Source organism: Centropristis striata, chromosome 7 (genome assembly GCF_030273125.1).
Source record: "Centropristis striata isolate RG_2023a ecotype Rhode Island chromosome 7, C.striata_1.0, whole genome shotgun sequence".
In the NCBI taxonomy this organism is placed as follows: Eukaryota; Metazoa; Chordata; class Actinopteri; order Perciformes; family Serranidae; genus Centropristis; species Centropristis striata.
This window is the reverse complement of record NC_081523.1, coordinates 10,640,682-10,658,583: the sequence shown is the minus strand read 5'-3', so window position 1 is coordinate 10,658,583 and position 17,902 is coordinate 10,640,682. Positions and strand designations below refer to the sequence as shown.

General features: G+C 40.0%; 1 protein-coding gene across 1 annotated transcript in view; it reads right to left on the bottom strand.

Moving 5' to 3' along the window:
- Nucleotides 1-17,682, bottom strand: part of wscd2 (WSC domain containing 2) — a 49,693-nt gene extending 32,011 nt beyond the window's left edge. Inside the window, exon 1 of the mRNA XM_059337466.1 lies at nucleotides 17,284-17,682. The gene's annotated coding sequence lies outside the window, so the exon portion shown is untranslated. The remainder of the gene's footprint in view (nucleotides 1-17,283) is intronic.
- Nucleotides 17,683-17,902: the final 220 nt, after the last annotated feature.

Below are 17,902 nucleotides of genomic sequence, written 5' to 3'. Positions count from 1 at the left end.
TTGGACATTTCACATAACAAATTTTCCCTTTAAACAAAGTCATAGTTGTACTGTGAAGCTCTATTTCCTCTGCCTGCGTATAGATCTTGCCAGTTCTGGTTTGGACAAAAAAGAAGGAAAAGCTGTCCAACTGCTGACTGTAAAAACAAAGCACACAGACATGTTTTTCCACAGTGGTCTGACAGTAAAAGTTCATGTGTAAATTGTAAAATATGGGGATTTTCAGGTCCCAAACCATCAAAGGTTTTCAGCACCTTTTTTTACATTGCAGTCAAAAGATTTGGTTGATTTTTACATATTTCTTATTCTTTCAGCAGCTGAGGAGCCGATGATTACTTTAGGGCTATTGGGGATATCGTGTGTAGTGTTTAAGTGTGTCAATCTTTTTATATATAAATTTTAGATACGTTCAATACACACCGAAAGGATCATCCTGTCTGACAGAAATCATGAGATTTGACCCTTGTTTTGTGGCAGGTTGAGTTTGCATTCCTTGAATTTTTTTCTTGCATAATCTAAAACAGGTTGAGGCACTTACTGAGGAGATCTATTGCTATCATGAAATGATATCTGTGTTTCGACCCATCAGTTACACTCTAACAAAGCCTGGTGATGATTACAAATACACGTACATTTGGCATTGGAAAGGTTGAACAGACCAATCACAGTTAGGGTTTTTAAGTACACCCTATGAAGCTTAAAAATTAAGCCTAGGATGGCAGGGAAAAAGCTCATTGTAATCCTGATAATACTCACTGGTCCATTAAGCTCAGTGGTGACCTTTTATTCTGAAAGAGAAGAGGTAAATTAAAGGGGTCTAAAAATAATGTAATCCTCTTCTTTGACTGGTGCTTTAAGCTGCAGCATTGTAATCGAGTGACTGATCATCATTTCCACCAGTCGCCTACACGGTGATAAGCAACTGACACAGTCAAAAAAAGGAAATGGGAGTGAAGGAATAATAGCTGCATTGTTATTGTGGACACAAAGCAGCAGAGTTCAATTAGGCATGAGCAAAAAGACAAAAGCTGAACAAATCATTTGCACAAGATCTGGATTAGAGCTAATTCTTCTACTCGTAGACTTGTTTGGTGATGCAGAGCCTGTTTGTTTCTCTGAGGGACAGAAAGAAATTAGTGAGAGAATTTCTACTATTTTGGGAAGAGACGTGCTTAAAAAAAGAAAAGAAAATGATGGTTACAGGAAAGACAGTCCTGGCTAATGATGTGCCAAACATAGAGACATATCCCGGATTCCTGTTGTGTGAATTTCAGACCCACCCTCAGTAGCTGCCACTCCCAGATCCCAGTTGGCCACATGGATGGACATTTGAGAAACAATCACTTGAAACGGTCCTCTCTAATGGCTTCATAAAAGAAGTAATTATTCTGCAGCAGGGAGGCGCTGTCAATGGGAGATCAAATGATGTCTTCCACTATCCAACCTTAACAAAGCTCTTCATTCAGGGCCCTACAGAATATCTGCAGCTCAGTTTTTTCAAAGACGAAAAAGAGCTTTTTCCCCCTTTTCTTCTCCCACCTTCACTAAGCACAGAGGATCTCTCTGCTTTAATTAAAAGTGAATTCTCTCGGCTCAGTTCTGCTGCAAATCTCGGTCCTCTCTGCTTGAATAGACTTAAGAGGGGATTGCAGTGGGTTTCAGCGAGTGTTTAGTTGGTGAAGAGGAGGAGAATGAGGGGTGATGGAGGGGAAATAGGAAATGCCTCTGAATGCAGCTAGAGGCGTTTTTAACTGCACATTATTAAGTGTGAAAGCACACAACACGCAACTAAGACACATAGTTATTTATTAGCTGTTTTTTTGTGCTGGACAGTCAGAAAACCTACATTTTACTGAGGAGAAATGCTCTCAGCAGCACCAAAGAGTGGGTGTTTGGCTCACATGTATGTTTTGAACCGCTTGCTATTAAAGATGTTTAATATCAGTGTGACTCAGTATTTACTATTTATGGGCTTGAGCAACTGTTCTGTTAAACAAGAGGTCAGAAAAACACAACTTCAATCTGTGATATCAATTTTAAAGATCGCCTCCAGTCAAAAATGTGTTTTCTTTATGTGTACGTCGACTATAATATCTAACCTTGAGTTTACTGGCCTGTATCTATGCAAAGTTGTGTTTTCATACTCCTCTACTAAACAGAGAGATGTCTGTGGACTGAAATATGAGATTCAGACATACACAAGACAAGTTGGATAATGCATGTTTTCTTAGAAAAGACAATCAAAAGGCGGAAAAGAAACCTGAAACCGTCAGTGCAATAGACTTGTCAGCACAGAGAGCGAAAAACACACTGTAGCACTGCAGCAGATATTACTGTATGTTTCACAACCGCTACCTCTGTCAGCCTCTGCCAGTTACAAGCTAACAAACAAACAATGGATGATAACTACATTTAGCATCCTGCTAGTTTCTGATTTTGTGTGCACAACAGACTCCTCATCTCAGTGTGTAAGCTTAAATATGTACAGCTGAACATCTCTGATGTTTCCTAATGGAGAAAATAGGCCAGTAACCAAAACGATCACTGTCTGAACAGCCCAAATGGTTAGCTTGGAGGCCAAAAGGCTTGTGGGACTTATAAAGGAATATCTTGTCTTGTCTTGTCTTGTCTTGTCTTGTCTTGTCTTGTCTTGTCTTAGCTTAGCTTAGCTTAGCTTAGCTTAGCTTATCTTGAGTTGAGTATTTCGAACTTGCTGTTTCACCAAACCTCTAGTCTTTATGCTAAGCTAAGCTAACCACATTCTGACACAAGTTAAATACTTCATGCACAGACCTAAGATTGATCTTCTCATTTCACTCCCTGAAAGAAATTGCAAAGCATATTAAACGTTGAATCATTCCTTGGAACTTATAATCTTTTAAGATGATCCGGCAAACTGCTTCTTATTCACACATCAAGTAGATAAGGAGCAATGTTAGCATTTATTTGTGATGCCACAAAATCATTTCACTCTAGTTTTCTGCCGACATCAAAATAAATACAGCAGTATCTTACAGTGGTATGATAATTGTGTTGTTCAGGAGAACTTATTCACAGAGTAAGATGTTGACACAATTGTCCTGCTGTGTAACACAGCTTCTTCTGCTCTGTTGGACGGAGTAAGAACAAAAACACAGAGTTCTTGGCGGAGCATTGAGAGTGGAGACAGACCCTCTACACATTCAAGCTACTGTGTCAATGAGCAGCCACTCTGCTGAAGTGTCCTTAAGCAAGAAGCTGAAGCCTCCAGCAAACCCTCCACTCCGAGAGAAATGAAAAGAGCATTCTGAATTTATTTTAAAGAAATATAACAAATGACAGTTCGGTCTGAAATTACTTTGCCAAAGGCACCAGCTATTACAATGTGTGCCTCAGAAGCACTGAAGACAGTCGAGTTGTGAAATGAGACGGTGCCAGCAGGGCGAGGCTGGTGTCTTTGAAGTTATCTGTATTGACAAAAATCTCACTTCCCCTCTCCTACAGTCCTCCCAATGCTATTAGAAAAACCACAATGTGGTCTCACAGACCATGATACAAAGCTGAATCAATTTTCACCCAGAAAAAAATCATTACACCTGCTTGTTGATTCATTGTGATTTTCAGCTCACTGTCAACAAAGTTCACATTTAAGATTTCGACCGACGTATGTCCTTCGAGAGCTGGATAAGTCTGCAAAGAGAGGATTAGAGAGGCTACAAAAGATGTTTTCTGGAATAAAGGGGTGATCCTGCCTACAGCACCACATGCTGGGATCACTTCAGACCATTTAAGAACCTGAAACTGCATGTTGCCGTCTCAGTGGGAAGCTTGGTTAATAGTAGGTATTCAGTAAAAACAGTCAAGTGTTTTGTATTTCCAAAACAGACATATAACCAAATGTATCCAGCTGATACTGTCACTGAATGTGAGCTTTGTGTGCAAACAAATCTTCTTTTCATTGCCTTCAAACTGAATAAAAAGTGTAAAAGTCGCCTTAGTGGCCTTCCATAAAACTACAACATCCCTCGTTCAGTTCTACAACGTTACATTCTGTGTGTAGTTCAATCAATAAAATGCATTATATTTGTTGAAAATATATTTAGGAGAATAAAAATGTACAAGTCTTTGAAATGTAGTTGACTGGAAGAATGAAGTACCATAAAGGGGAAATGTTCTAGTTAAAGCAACTATAAGAAGTTTTTAACTTGTAATGAAACTGTCAATTTAACAGTAATGCCTCCATGAGCTACATAAGCAAATGGGACAACAGCAAAAAGATTGACGATTTTGATATAGTTATTTCAAATGGCTATAACTGAGTCTGATCACCACTAAATGCAGATGAATATATTTACAGCACGTACACCAGAAGAGCCTATGTTTATATTTTCTCAGGCAAAGTTTGGTCACGAGTATGTAGGAAGCAGGGGGAGATTTTTCTCAAGAGAACTTTATCTTTGACGTTATATTTTGTTGTTATGTTTGCAAAAACAAAAGAAAAGAATTGAGCTTAACAAGTTAACCTTGGTCGGTGAAAAACATATCCAATTGTGCATCATAAATGTAAACACTATCACTTTGATGCTAGTTGCTTTAAGCACAAGTACATTAAAACTAATAATTAACACAGAGCCCAACAAGAACCCATATGATAGAAGGAGATGTTTTGCAGCAGATGTGAAGTACATCTGTTTCTTTTATGGTTCAGTGATGTTTGAAAATAATTGTAAAACCACAGAGTTTAATAACAAACATTTTGAGCCTGTTTCCTCACCACATTCCAATGATACTTGACAGCTATAAGCAGAGAAACCAACCATAAAAACCGCAAGAGGTTTCAATTTTATCCCACAGACTGTGGGGCAACAGAACAGAGTATAATGCAGCCGAAACATATGTTTTGAGGCGTGACACAGATCTATTTTTTTTTTCTCCACTGGAAAAAATATAGTCTTCCCATTAGTATGCAGTCTATACTGCTTTCGCCGCCTACACATTCAACCCACAGCAGAATCAGGAGCATTTGATGCCTGTGCTTGTGGAGTCTTTCAAAGTCAGTCTGGGACATTAACGTGAAGTGAAGGAAGATGAGACGATTGAGTTAAAGCAGGTACAGCACAGAGGACTTTATCACAAAAGAGCCTCTGAATTGCCGTGAACATCATCACAGACTGATACTTTATTTTCCTTTAATAAAAGAGGAATGAAAAGATGGCATGAGAGCAGTCGGCTCCTCTAACACTCCTCTGAGAGTTGATGTACACAAGCCATTTAGTTGTTTTTGATGAGCTCTTCATGTGCACAGTCACGCAGGGCAGGAAGCTGGGTGCAGTGGTCTGGATGCATTCATTTGAGTAACATGAAGTGTGTGTAGAAGGGTGCTCTGTAAGCATGCCTTGCAAAATGTGTACTGAACCATGGGCCTCATCAGCATCACGCAAATCAGCCTGTAAAGGTCGAGCAGCACCAGAGGCCTGCTGTCAACATATCCCCTCCAATTATATATGAACATCATTAGAGGTCTTGTTGCTCATACGGCCTATTTTTAGACAACTGTTGATGTTGTTGTTGTTGTTGTTGACAAGTTGTCATTATGTCCTCACTGTTGGTCCCGTCAGCTCTACATGAAATGTCAGTAAATTAGCATGTTAAACTCACATGTAGAGTTTGTGTTAGCCAAATCTTAAAAGGAATGAGAGTACAACTTTTGCCTTCAGTACACTTAGAAATTACATTATAAATATATAAGTGTATATACGTATGTGAATGTGCGTCTTTGTAGCCTGCATATCGATACCTGCATATTCATTGTCATTTCCTTCACTAATCTACTGTAAATGTTTGCTTGTTTTCAACAAGCAGAAACCTATGGGTCTGGAAATTGACACCAATGCATAAGTCCTTTAAAAAGGCATTCTTTCTAATGACCAGCAGGGGGCGACTAAACTGGTTGCAAAAAGAAGTCCAGTTGTATGAAAGTCGATGAAGATGACTCTACTTCTCACTTGATTTATTCATTACCTCAATAAACATTTTTTAAAATTAGTTTATGGTCTCAATCTTCTTCAGAACTTCAACTTTTATTTAGCAAATTCTGGTCCCCTTTAGTGTAAAAAAGACTTTAACACAGACTTTGCTTTAGGGCGTAGCTACCTTGTAAATGTAATGACAAATTTGCTACCACAGCACACAGAAAACTCTCTCCTACCAGTGTGTTTTCAGTAAATGAACGTTATTTAAACATTTGGTTTGCTTAAAAATGTATTTTTCAGTGTTAAAGAGGCAGTTGTTTTTTTTAAAAACAGTTGTATCTTGATAACTAAGCCAAGTTGTGAGTGCTAGTGTTAGCTGATAAGTGTTTTCCTCTCCAGTTCCATCCTCTCATCCAGATGTGGTCACTTTTTGCTCCAAAATAACAACATGGCAACAGCCAAACTGCCAAACTTAGGCTTCAAAACAATCATTTCTTCTATACAGTCTAAGATTTTAACGCCATGTAAGACTATTTTCCTATCAGTAGATAGTGTGTTTACTGTTTTAGTTGATGTACTCACTGCAAAGTTTTTAGAGAAATGCTTGGTTTTCTTATACTTCTTCCTGTAACAATGCTGTTCTCCAGAATTTCATCTCATCAGTGACATCACAGAGCTAAACTCTCAAGGAAAATGAGAAAGGGTCACTTCTGCAATGATGTAAAGGTTACATGTACTGTAGGCTGTGTGCACACAGGGGAGCACTGTAGTATACCACTAAATGAGCCAGCGTGTGTGTGTGTGTGTGTGTGCATGCGCGTGTGTAGACCTAGAAATGGGCAAAGTGTCTGGGGATTCAGGCTTTCTGGCAGCTGCCTGCTTTGGGCTCGCAGGAAGGAGCGAGCCTCAGCACTGCAGCCTCTAATAAGATGAATAAAATATGACGAGCACGCAGCAGTGTTTCACTGTTGCTCTGATGCAACATGGACAACATCTCCGAAGCAACGGAAGAAAGAGTGTTTACGAGTGTGTGTGTGAGAGATACAGAAACAGAAATCTCTGCAATAACAGAGAAAGATGACAGTGAGGTGCTCTATTATTTCTACCAAAGAATACCTGCACTTCAGTCCAAATTTGGTGTGGTTGTATTTTCTTCAAGGGCCAGTTCACTCATTTCTCAAAAACATACAGTATTGTATCACTTCCCCTGTTGTGACATCTTGCTATGCACGTAGTTTTGGTTTTATGTTCAAAGAATGGCTGCCTCTGGAATGAAAGGGATCCTTTCTTTTGTAGGAAGTAGTTCCACAGAAGTGAAATTTGTGGGTTTTCCTCTGAATAACTGACAACAGGACATTTTTCAATGCTGTGGGCACCACAAACAAAATTCCTGACACCTTAATTAAACTGTGGTGGAGGCAGAAATATCAAAGGCATATATCTACAAACCTCAGCAGATAAAACTGAAACTATCTGCATGGACAGATCACAGGAATTAAGTGGCTGAACTGGGGAGGGGCGGCACAAAGAAGTGGTACATCATCTGAAAGCTGGGAAGCTGAAGATTAATTTAAGACACAGTTCAACACTGTGTGTCAGGATTATCTAATCATGAATCGGTAATGCTTTATAATAAGGTCCTTAATAACCATTAATTAACAAGTAATAAGGCATTGTTCTCGCTTTAGATCCGGTAGTTGCAAAAAGCATAGTTAACTTATAGTTAACTTATAATAGACGAGCAATAAAGTATATTTTAATATCAATAAGCAGACAAAATAAGATCAATAAAGGCATGGCAAAGACATAATGGGTGGGTCATGGGTGTTTGTAATGCCATTATTAACACTACCTAAGCTTATAAACACACAATAATGTTAATAAGCATCTTGTAAGGACTTACAAGGGCCTTATTACTTGTTAATTAATGGTTATTACAAGGACCTTACTATAAAGCATTACCCATGAATCTGACACAAACATTGCATTTTGGTATGGTGCCTATGATGCTCACAGTTTTTATGACCATCAACATTATGATGTCCAATGCAATTTTGTCTTTTAAGTTGTTGCAGAAATGTTTGGGTTGATATAATTTGTTACACAGATTAGGGGAACAATTTAACCATTTTTTACTGCTCCAAAATTGATAAAAATGGTCAAAGGGTCTCCAAAATACCACATTAAGACACCAGAACCCTGAGGAACACCATGGAAAACCTCATGCTGTGATTTTACATAAAAAACTTTGACATTTGCAGATTTCTGCAATAATTAAAATGTTCAGCATTAGCTCTGAGCCTGCTACAGCCCCATAAAGACAGCCAGCCATCTAACATTGTTGGCAGACCCTAGGGTCTCAACAAAGCTAAGCCTCGGTTAACAGTGAATTCACAAAACTTCACAAAAAGAAGTTTAGCTTTTTAGCAGTGATTGTGGCAATTAGCTGAAAGCTTCCAGCTAAATCAGGCCGACATGACAATCCTCACTCCAACCAGTCAGCTGTAACACTTCAAAGCTCCATGCTGCTACTTAACAAATAAGCACAAAAGCCGAAATGATAATAAATACTCAATAAATGGTTGAAGTGTTCAGCTTCTGCTACTCAAAATGGAAGAGGTTTGAATGCAAACATGACAGAAAAAAACGGAGAAAAAGAGAGAGCGAGCTTAATCATCAACACTACCGGGACAATTTCTCTTGTACAGATCAACAGCAGCCTCTCTGTGTTTTCTTTGCGGTCAATTTTTATCGAACCATTCCATGAATCCACCTCCTCTGTTGGAGAGGCACAATGAAGAGGTGCTTGAGCCCATCTGATACTGCTGCAGTGGTGCGTCAGCCAAAAAGAAAAGGATGGTAACCACTACATTTGAGGGTCTAACACAGCAAATAATGCAGCCTGTGTTTTGGTCTAACGGTTCAGCCAGACCGTGTTTAAGTTGCCGCGGTTGACTGAGGAGAGGGTAGAACCTGGAGTCAGTGAAGCGCTGAGTAGGCGCTCGAGCTGAGTCATCCCACCCTCAAGCAACCTGGGAAAGACATCTGCACCGTCACAGAGAGAGCGGAGGTGATGAGGGTTGACAAGGCGTGGCAACGGGCTCGTGGCTGACCAGGCGTGCTTCATTTACTGCATGTGATAGTTCCTAACATCACGGCCAACCTGGGCCGCTCCACTGACAGATGGAGAATATGAGCAGAGGAGCTCATGTGTGTTCTCTGCTAACTGCCAGATTCAGAAAAGTAGCTGATAAGGGGATAGACTTAGGCGCTCATCCCGCTTGCTGCTGGAAATTAATGGAACAACATGTAAGGCTGGGTGTAAGAATAATAAGCCCGTACTTAAAGTGTGTATAAATAGACAAGGCTTGGTTACTGTTGCTCATCTTTTACATGAAATCCCAGAAGATGCAATTACTAACAAAACTATCATGAGAATGTTTCCCATTTAATGACATAGTCCCACCAGGAAATAAGCAAAAGTATTATTTGCAATTAAAAAGCTTGAGTGTTCTGTTATTCCATGATAATCACAGCGGTGCAGGGGTGGAACGGAGGGATGCACATCTTGATTTGGCCAAGTAGTTCATTTCACAGCAACCTGACAAATTTCTCTGGCAAGTGTGAGAGCCCAATTAGGACCCAGCAATGCTGAAAGGAGATCTGAAGCCACTGCTGACACTGAATGCACAGGCTGACGGACCCAGAGGGGGCTCCACCCTTTCTGATTCTTTATCACGTAGAGTCTCCCGCTGCAGCGTATCAGCATTGTTAGGAAGGGGCTTATCAAAATCTCCTGACATCCTCTTTTAAGAAAAAAAAAGCCTGTCTAATTCTTCACAGTGCAGTCTGGATGTGAATGGATGTGTTTTCACAGATTGACTAGCACTGCTCAACATGATGCTCTCAAAGCTGAGGAAACACCACAGGGCTTCTTTCTTTATCGACCTAATAGAGCTTTAAACAATATATTTTATATGTTTGCTGTCATTACATTGGGCTTCCGGGTCAACATTCTTAAATTAGTTTATCTTTAAAGGGGAAATGAGTAAATAGTGGCAACATGCTGCAAAAAGAACATACGCTAAAATGAGCTGAGATGATGTTTTAAGAGACTGCTACAATAGACGCGTTTAGGAGTAAATAGTGCTCTAATTTGATGTCCAGCATTAAAGACAAAGGCCTCTCAGACTAGCACACAGGCAGCACTGTGAACATTTTATCCCTCAGTTTCCTAAAAGTGGAGTTGGTAAACTAAATTTCTCTTTCTAAAGGCTCAGCTGTTGCCAGGTTGGAGCTCTGTTGGTGCAGCAGGTAGAGAAAACAGAGCCCAGCACTTTAACGCCAACAAAGGCCTTTTTGTGAGGCAGGGATCAAGTTGAAGAAAGGACAAGGGGGTCTGCTACTCGAGGTGAGCAATTACAGTGGTGATGTGCTAATCTCGGCGACTGGCACCATCTCAAGGTCGACCGTGGACCACAGAGAATGGAGCTTTTTATATTCACCATTTTCTCCTTATCTCCTGCTCCTCATCTTTTTTCATTTTCTCCATTGCTTTCACACTCTCTTCCCCTCTCGCCCCTCTTCAAGCCCTCTGCCTCGGCTGAGCGGTTAGTGTTGGACGTTCGCACAGTTGTGAGTCAGTCTTGGCGGTGGGGAGGGCAAACAGAGAGTTTGGGTCAGACTGAGAGGAGCCAGAGTTGATGCCGCATCTGAGACCCCGACTGGCCTCCTGATGAAGAGCAAATGTTGTTATAATCCACTTTTGGGGAGAAAGACTTTAAAGGATAAAGAGGCTTTTCTACATTGAATTACTGTACTGTAAATTATAAAATGTTAAAAACAAACTGTTCGATAACGGTAATTATCTATTATATAAAGGTATATGGACTTCAAACTGGGTGGGAAATGTAAAAGAAACCTAGTTAAAGGAAACTGATTAACAAAGGAACAATTACCAAAGTCTCATGCAAGCAAATTTATCAAGATTCAGGCTCGATTCTCTCACCAAGAAATATAAAATGATACAATGCTGATCTTATGTAATGACTCCTGCAATAGTTTTAGCCTTGATGTTTCCAATGACAACACACTCTGGTTGGCCTTGCATTTACATCCCAGCAGAGAGTTAAAAATCTGGCACTAGTGCTGTTAAAAAAATATTATTTTTTCCATACATATTCATACTATTTGAATCTGTTCATGCTCTCTTTTCTCACTGCTGCAATGCCCACATATAGCTCCACCTCCTCTAACTCACTCACGAACCTGGTCTCACAGGAATCCGTGAAATAACCACGGATTTTCTTAACTCAAAATCTGTGGAATAGCCACGGAATCATTCAAATTTCGGTGAAACTGGCACAGGTTTCGCTACAATGCAAGTTAATGACAGTCATATCTCGTGGCTATTCCTGTTCCAAGTCACATGACTTTCAAGGTCCCGTCGGTCAGAACAAAAAACAGTTCTCTCATTTTTAGTGAAAAAATCAGTATTTTGACTTAGTATTTTGACACTTTCTGCATAAAAATGGATTTTGATCACATTTCTAGCGAGAAATATATGTTTTATTTTCTAAATATTCACTCAGTGAATGTATATAATCACTTTGTATGTTGGAATAGCCACGGGATATGACTGTCATTAGCTTGCATTGTAGCGAAATCCGTGTCCGTTTCACGGAAATTTGAGTGATTCCGTGGCTATTCCACGGATTTTGAGTTAAGCAAATCCGTGGCTACTTCACGGATTCCTGTGAGACCATGTTGCACTCACAGTGTTTCCTCCTCACTCATATCATTCACTCCAGTTTTATATAATAATGTGTCTGTTTTGTTGGGCACAAGCTAACTATTGTGAGCTGCACATAGAAATATCAACACATCTCCTGGCTTTATCACAACAGCCTCACAGAGGGCAGACTGCTGGCAAACTGCTGTGCTTATTGCAGCAATTACAGGCTCATACACAACAGATGGAAAGTTCACCACTTCCACAGCTATTGCCTTCTGACTGTGTGACAATCTGAGAAACCGTTTGAACATATACACTACCTCAAGAAGATGGCTGTATTCATTAAAGTAAAAAAAGAAAAGTTGTTCTTGTCATGTTATAGTCTTATTTATATTTATCTTTAACCCTTAATAGGGCACTCATTGAAATACTTGCAAATTCCAAATTTCAACCCTAGAGAATGTTGGAGGATATCACATACTGCCAGAATGTGTAAAAAAAACAAAAAATACGGACCCGAGGGAGGGGGTAATATTTAGAGAAAAAAGTTTACGAGATTAAGGCGTCAAATCTACGAGAAAAAATGTGCAGATTTATGAGATTTAAAGTGGTGAATCTGCAAGAAAAAAGTAGTTTTTTCCCCCACTTTTGTCTCGTAAATCTGCGACTTTTTTCAAGCAGATTTGCCACTTTAAATCTAGTAAATTTGCAACTTTTTTCTCGAAATATTAACTTACCAAATACGATTCTTCGCCTGATAAAGGGTTAAATGAAAAATCTTACATTTTATGCCTTCAATATGTTATATAGACTTTAATGGTATCGAACAGATATGCTTAAGGTATTGTATCAAAGTTAGATTTTCCAGTATCCTGAAAACTACCTTGGTTCTAACCTGTTTCTAACACACACACACACACACACACACACACACACACACACACACCAAGGCCTCCTATTAGCCATGAGTTGGATTAAACAACAGTCATGTCCTCTGCAGGGAGCCTGTCTCTGTCTGAGAGAAAAGCCTGAACAGCGGGGCTGACTTCAAAAATATAATTGCCTATTAAGGTTTTCTTCAGTTCTTGCTAACTGCATGTGAGCGGTGAGGATGGTAAACAAATCTTAATACATGCTTTTTGATTCATACAGTATATTTTGTTATGTCTGGGTTTGAGCTGTGCAACATACCTGAATTAAATACATATCTCCAGTTAATATCAATCAAAATCCACAGACTTCAGTTAAAGTTCATGTTTTGGTTCTGATGTCTACCACCCAGTACATCCCTACCACCTGTCTAGGCGGTGATTATCTGGATACGTTTTACGGAAGAGGTCTGGTGTTGCGAATAATCCTTCTATAAGCTGAAAATCTGGCTGAGATGCGCATGCAGCGAGGCTGACCGGCTCCTCGGATCTGTGTAACCGTAACACAGTTTTAAAGATGATCCTCTTTTAAGAATCATCTTTTCTTTCGAGGAAGAGCAAAAATTAGCCGTTCCAAACTACAATAAATTATAATTTACCCTTTGTGTTTTGAATCCACGCCAATATAAATAGAATTTGAAGCCACTGAGTGTAAAACTATTGTGCTTTTGAACGTCACACACTATAAACAGTCTGAAACTTTCACAGCATGTCAGAGTAGGCTATTTAACGCCAAGCTATTTTTGTAGGAGCTCTAATGAGGATCTTGACATCCTTTCTTGATGGTGATATATCAGAAGCGACTACACCACCGAGCCTACACACAGCTCACTCCGCACCACTGTTATTGCACTGGAATGGCTAGCACAAACATGCAAACTGCAATGCCTGTCAGTTCTTCTGGCGATCTTCAAAGCCTGCGGGCCATTGGATGTGATCCATGACACGTCCCTGAGAGGTCGCCAAGAGGATGAAGAGATAAGCCCAACCCCGCCGTTACACAAAGGACTTCATATCTGAGCCACTTTCAAGTTCTCCTCTGCAGCCCCAGCTGAGCTTGTGAGTGAAAAAAACTCCTTTTGAAACGCAACATAAAATTTACAAAAAACATTGTTAACTTTCAGCGGTCAGTGTTTTGGTACAATCAGTAAAGTTGATGCTATATCAGGGGGGTATATTATCGTTAGATAATGGGAAATATTACGTATTATTCTGATAATTTAATTATAGCCGGCTGATATTACAAAGCTAAAATTGCTTTCATTGAATTAACAAGAGCAACATCTACATACCTCAGTTCATTACTATACATTTAAGGCAAAATGCTCTATAGAAGCCAAAGTTTTTTATGAACTTTACAAGAAAAAATAAATTAATATTTGTTTTATGTCATGATGTCTGGAAATCATCCATCTGTGCTCACTACATTTCAACCTTTATGACCCTCAGGAAATTGATCAGTTAGCCAAGATAAGCAGATAATTATCAGTTATTAGTATTAGCTGGGGGAAAAAATCCATATTGTGCATCCCTGGTTCAGTGGTTCTCAAACCTCCTGAGTCGTGACTGCCCAGAATAATCAGGTTGGTTTGGCAACAAGAGAGAGAGCTGCAACCCGGCTAAAACAGCTGTTTTTTATAAGCACCAACCCTTACTGATTTTGGGTCATTACTGTTAATGCTCTGACTATGAATGTTAATAAATAATGCTGTATTTGTGCTGAGAGTTTTGCTTATTTTTAACAATGAGCATAGGCGTAGTCCTGTGTGCTCCAAGCTTGATCTATGCAACATGGTCTCACAGGAATCCGTGAAATAGCCACGGATTTGCTTAACTCAAAATCCGTGAAATAGCCACGGATTTGCTTAACTCAAAATCCGTGGAATAGCCACGGAATCACTCAAAATCCGTGAAACTGACACGGATTTCGCTACAATGCAAGTTAATGACAGTCATATCCCGTGGCTATTCCAACATACAAAGTGATTAAGTACATTCACTGAGTGAATATTTAGAAAATAAAACATATATTTCTCGCTAGAAATGTAATCAAAATCCATTTTTATCCAGAAACTAAGTCAAAATATTGTTTTTTTAATTAAAAATGAGAGAACTGTCCGTCATGTTTTTTGTTCTGACCGCCGGGACCTTGAAAGTCACGTGACTTGGAACAAACCAATAGGAAAAAATATCCATGGAATAGCCACGGGATATGACTGTCATTAACTTGCATTGTAGCGAAATCCGTGTCAGTTTCAAGGAAATTTGAGTGATTCCGTGGCTATTCCACGGATTTTGAGTTAAGCAAATCCGTGGCTATTTCACGGATTCCTGTGAGACCAGGTTCGATCTATGATATGTGGCTTTTTCCCAACAGCACCCTCTCTGTGTTCAAGGACATCAAATTAAACACTGAATACAACACATGTATTCACACAGTAATGTAAAAAAAAAAAAACAACCCCCAGTCTAAAACACATTGTTTTATTTTTAATTTAATTTCCACTCCATAACCATCTGGCGACCCCTAGAGATTATCTCGACCCCCAGGTTGAGATCCTCTGCTCTAGTTCGTGCACCACTTGAATTCCAGAGGGGCACCTGGTGATGCTACCACATTGACCCTGATTGTTCACCGAAGCAACAGCAGCAGTGGGAGCAGCACCTCCTCATTCGCCAGCGCACAAATATGTTTTTCAGTTGTTGACATATTCCTCTGACGCCTCAGGCCTCCCTGAGGCATCCTGAGCTCACGGGACGCCACAGCCCCTGTTAGCAACAATAAAATCTATGTGATTTTATTTCTTAAACAAGCGTAGACTTCTGCCACGTGCAGCTGAAACCACATTACTACATGATGTGATATAAACTCCTATTACCAGAGGGCTAAGTTAGAATTACGAGGACGGGCAGCTTTGATTTTTATTTCACAGTGGCGGTCATGATATTGATCAGTTCTGCTCAGTCTAGAATCAAGAGCTATGAACGGAGGACTTGCGCTGCCATAACAAGAGTTCTGTCATGGTCTATGTTTTTTTATTTACTGTCATGCCAAGTGCTGAAATAGCACCAGAATGAGCAATTAGTGCCATTCATGAATTGATTTTAACAGCACTGCGATCAATCTTAATGTTCTTCTTCTTCTACTTGGACACTTCACACTGAGCGGGTGGTTCAATACACTGATCTACAGTACGCCGAGGTCATCAGAAACAATGACGGGGAGAGGAAGCTGCTGAGTTTGCAACATTTTATTAAAATAATTAGCAGAAAGTAATACGCCTGCAAGGCTGAGGATGAATAGCGTAACAATTATTTTCTTTAGTGATTAATCTGCATATTTTGCTCTTGATTGTTATTTTTTCAATAATATTCTATATTATAAATTCTATATGCCCTTTATAATGTCTCCCATGCTGACATAATATAATATCTTGGTTTGTCCAAACAAGATAAAACCCAAAGATTTTCAGTTTACAACAGAGCAAAGCTGCAAGCTCTCACATCTGAAAAGCAGGGTTGCGGCACTACTGGTTTCACGGTATGCAGTGGTATAAAATGATTCAATTTTATTTATTGTTAAAACTTTTTACACATACTTTGATGAAATAACTGTTTCATATATGTTTTTATAATAATGTGTTAATAACCATTTAATTTATTGTGCCAGGCGATATACCGTGACACCCTTAAATTTCCTGAGGTAGTTATCATACCATGAAAATTTCATACCATTGCAGCCCCACTTGAGCTGAAACAGGTGAAACAAGAGAAAAGTTGCCAAAAAAAAGAAAACACTGTCAGAAAGAGAAGATCAACTTTTGTTCTGAACCATTAAAAAAATAACTAAGTTCAGGAACAAAAACGTTTGGTTCTGTACATGCTCCAGTTCAACCTTAATCCAGACAAACCTACAAATGAGTCTCTTAAACTAAAGAAACAAATGAGGGATGGAAATGCAGACTAGGTTCTGCTTGTTTCTGATTTGCAGCTCTGGTTAAAAATTAACAGGAGTGCTCTAATGAAAGTCAGCAACTTCACACTCTTTGGGGAGAACGATGAGGACTTGTGGGCCACCAACCAACCATGCACCTGGTTAGAGACTAATGCATTTATACTGCCCACTGAACATGATAATGTGCTGCATAGAGCAGGGACACTTTACGCCAGTCACAAGAGAGAATACAAACACTGCAGGGGCAAATATTACAGAAAATATAAAGACCCACCTCTTAATTGGATTACCAACTAGGAGCCCAGTAAACAGAATAATACATTTGGATTTTACTGTTTTAGTAAAAGAGGAGATGAGTCTTCTACTTGCCTCAGGTATTTTTATCACCTGAAGCTCAGTCTAATAAAAAAAACATATGGTCTTTTATCAAACACAGCCTACTGCAGCTTCTGTTCAGGCGTCCTTGGAAAAAAAATACCAGTGATCATTCAAAACAGTAAAACAAATTCTGGAAAAATGATTTCTGGGTTTGTGGATTTTAGCTCAGGGAGGTTAACCAGCAGTGCTCAGTGCAGCTTGACTCTGAGTCAGACTTCTGTAATAAACCCAGCCGATGCGCATATTTCCCCAACACTGGTTCTACCTTCAAGCTTTTTTTCTGTTTTTTTTTTTTTTACCAAATCAGACTCAATGTGTGTAGAGACTTAACCTTACCTTAAACACGAGTCAAGATGAGGCTTCAGCAGATGGTTTGATGCAGTTCACAGGACGCAACTCAGCTGAGGATCTCTCCGGCTCTGACATGATGTTTCATCACGATCATTCAGCCAAATATGCTCTCAGATAAGCTGTTTTTTTGCGCTTTCATCCGCAGATAACTAACGTTAGTTTGTCAATCTCATTAGCTCGTGTAGCCACTGAGTGCTGCTCAGTAATCTACAGTACGGTGCCGCAGATAAACCGACACGCTTCTAGCTTCCAGTCGGAGGAGGAGGGAGTAATATTAATGGCCCTGTAGGCTCACCAGTCCACATCAGCCCACTGTTGGTTTCACCCGCTCCAGTCAGCTGTTCAAAGCGTGGACGCGATATGCAGGCGGTGGGTCGACCTGTCTTTTCTGTCGCCTGTCCGATGTGAAGGAAGGCTGTTTGACGCTGCGGCGCCGCACCGTGCGCCCTGCTCTCCCACACGGACCAACAGCACTGCCTGCTGTACTTAAAGAGACACAGCAGCGCACACTGAGGCGCAGTGGCCGCCGCGCTGCGCTCTGCTTCAAGGGCCACACAGGGCAGGTTTGGCACGGTGGCACCCTCTCTACTCAGAAGATGATCCA